This window comes from Rutidosis leptorrhynchoides, chromosome 9 (assembly GCF_046630445.1).
Source record: "Rutidosis leptorrhynchoides isolate AG116_Rl617_1_P2 chromosome 9, CSIRO_AGI_Rlap_v1, whole genome shotgun sequence".
NCBI lineage: Eukaryota > Viridiplantae > Streptophyta > Magnoliopsida > Asterales > Asteraceae > Rutidosis > Rutidosis leptorrhynchoides.
Window position 1 is genome coordinate 307,905,558 of NC_092341.1, and position 3,375 is coordinate 307,908,932.

Genomic DNA, 3,375 nt, shown 5'->3' on the forward strand with positions numbered 1-3,375 from the left:
TTAGTGTTGACTATGTTTGACCAAGTTTGACTTTTGAGTTGACTTTCGGTTGACTTTAACTTTCAGTTGACTTTTGTTGACTTTCCAAATAAGGAAACTTTCCTAACTTAAAAAATTTCTAAAAATAGAACTTTCTAAATTTGGAAACTTTCCAAAAATAGAAACTTTCCAAAAATAGAAACTTTCCAAAAATGGAAACCTGCTAAAAATAGAAACTTTTTAAAAATAGAAAGTATGTGTCCGTACGCTGTTCCAGTCAAACCGATGCTTGCCGAGTATTGTTCTATGTCTACTTGCAACATGTACAATAGCTATCATACTAAGACTTGACCTAAGTTAGTTATTTATATCGACCTGCTTTATTTATAGGTCAGCGTTGTGATCGTTCCTGATCACTTTATTCTATTTGCTGTTCGCTTGTTTGTGTGGTTTCTTCAGTTGCTTTTAAGGTGAGTTATAGTCCCGTTTTTACATACTTTTCAAAGTATATTTTTGGGATGTGATTACATGCATTTTTATTTACGTTTAGACACAAGTAACAGTTAAATTTAATTATTCATTGTGAGTTGGACAAAAATATTTCCTAGTCTGGTAACTGTAATCATTGGTTTCTACCGGTGAACGCGAATCCTACGGATAGATCTATCGGGTTTGACAACCCCATTTCGAGCTAGTCGCGCTAGCAATTTATAATCGAAATGTTTAGTACTTCGTAATTTGTTGTAGATACACTGTACAAGTGTATATTTTTATTGTGTTTGGCAAGGGTAAATAAAGGGTTAAGTGGTTACCAGGCGGCTCATTGATAATGGAATAATGTTTAATGTTTTCTAACATTTTTAAATCTTGTGGTCTAAAGTTTATTTATTTATTTAAACCTATAATTCACTCAACCTTTGTGTTGACAGTTTACTTGCATGTTTTCACAGGTACTTGAGTTTTGTGATGCTTCCGCTATGTTTAGAAGAGTCTGCATGCATTTGGGCAGATTTTATTGAAACATTTATGAAACTTAAGTTGGCATTCTATTTTGGATAATTTAAACTTGTGGGTTTGTTGGCAAGGTTTTGTGTCAACTTTTGGTTTATTACTATGGTTAGTTGTTTAAAACTACATATTTTGGTTTGTTTCCTTTTTGGGAAACTTTTGAAATAAAAGAATGCAACTTTGTTTATTTAATTCATTTAAGTCCGATCAAGCTGTGGGACCAACTGACGGATCCGTTAAGTGTTTTGACCGGGTCATCACAGTACCTACCCGTTAAAGAAATTTCGTCCCGAAATTTGAGTGTGGTCGTCATGGCTAACAATAAAAATGTTTTCATGACGAATATGAGTCAATAATTAAAGTTTTATCACCATCAGGTGATTTGAATAAAACAACTCAATTATTCGAAGCGTACGAGTGAAATTATCACAAAAGATTGAAATAGGATAAGTAAAGATTCGTCGTAACTTTTGACGGAGTCAGGGTTGAATTTTGAAAGTAAGATACATCTTAACTTTTGACGTAGTCACGATTGAATTTAGAAAACAGGATGCGTCTTAACTTTTGACGTTGTTTTGGTTGAATTCCGGAATTTAAGGGATTTGAAGAAAATCTTCGAAATCTAAAAGATTTGATTCTCCTGCGAATAAGGAAATTTAGATTTCTATAATTAAATGCGGTGATCTGCCTCGATTCCTCTGTCTGATATTTTTTTACTATAAATTTTACCTTTTCTGTTCCATTAATTTTCACCACTTCAATACTCAATTCCTAAATTCAAAAGATCGTGAAAATGCTTAATCCAGTTCTGATTCTTGTCCTTATCCTGATTATCACAACAATCATTCTCCTTTTCCAACTTCCACCGGAAGAATCCGTTTATTTCTACTATGCTTTAGGGATTATTGTATTTATAATCCTCCCGTGTCTTTATATTGCTATACGCACTGATATCCACGGTTTGTAATTTCGGTGTTGTTGTTGGGCTTTATATTTTCTCTTATATTTTGGAGCTCTTTGCCTTTTTTATTATCCTCCCGACCTCTAGTAAAGCGAGTAACGGTCCAGAATTCGTAAGTATGGAATTTCGAATAAACATCATGTTCTAAATAAGAACTAATGTATTAGCACGATTTGATTTATCAAATTACCAGAATCACTGAGAATAGAACTATCAAGAATATACTTTCTTGATATGTTCAGAAGTTAAGCATAATGAAAGAGTTATGTAACATGGCACGTGATGACGTTAGGATCTGTGAATCATCACGTCCCATTAGAAACTCAGCATGATTTACTGTAATATAATCACGTTGATCAAGTATCATTATATTATACTAACCCATGCATCAGTTCCCAACACTACTTCAAAAACATTCATTTTTTTTATTAAGCTCGAAAGTTTACAGAATATAGAAACCAACAGTTTCTATATGATGTAACACTGATAGCACGAAGAGATTATTGATTTTAGATAAGAATAGTTATGAAAATATCTTCAGAAATATGAAGGATATTTATAATGAAAGATACGATGATATCTTGGAATTTCTAATATCGATGGATGATGAAGAAGATTTATCCGTAAGAGTTTAGATTCGGAAGCAAGGTATTCGTTAAAGATTTCATCAGAAACATAATCATTTGGATTCTTTGAAGTCAAACTTATTCTTTGTGATTTGTCCACAGCTTCCTTCCTAGTTTTGCATAATCTGCCTTTAGGTACTAAATTTTCTATTGAATGTTTTCCAATATAATAATACACAGGAAGCACGAGGAGGTATATAATTTCGGACGAGAATATTTATGAAAATATCCTCAGAAATATCGAAGATATTGATGATGATATTTTGGAATTTCTAAGTTCGATGGTTGATGGAGAAAGATTTTCCGCAAGATTTTAACATGACTTCGGAGCAAGATATTCTCTAAAGATTTCAATGGATCCAGAATTACCTGAATCCTTTGAATATAGGGTTTGGTCCTTGTATTTGTCCTTGGTCTCCTTTATGGGTAGCTCAATCTGTTTTTCAATACCCAATTTTCTATCGAGCGTTCCTAACACTCCTTTCTTTATCATCAAACTTTTGGTCATTTAGACCATCTACCATTTTTCTGTTTCCTCTGCATTTAATGCTATGATATCTGAATCATCGGTTATTAATCCGAGGTGGTTTCAGGAAAATTGTGTTTTTAGATGATTAAACGCTGATGGTAATATGGTGGAATATGAAAGGTTCCCTGGTAACAATAAAAGAGCACGCGTATATATCAACGTTATAATAAGGTTGTTTCGTACGAAAAGTCGAAGTTGTCTTGTTGGAGCTGTGACAAAACTGGCTATCTCGTACAGCAGATGCAAAGTTATTTTCGGTAATAATAATGCTA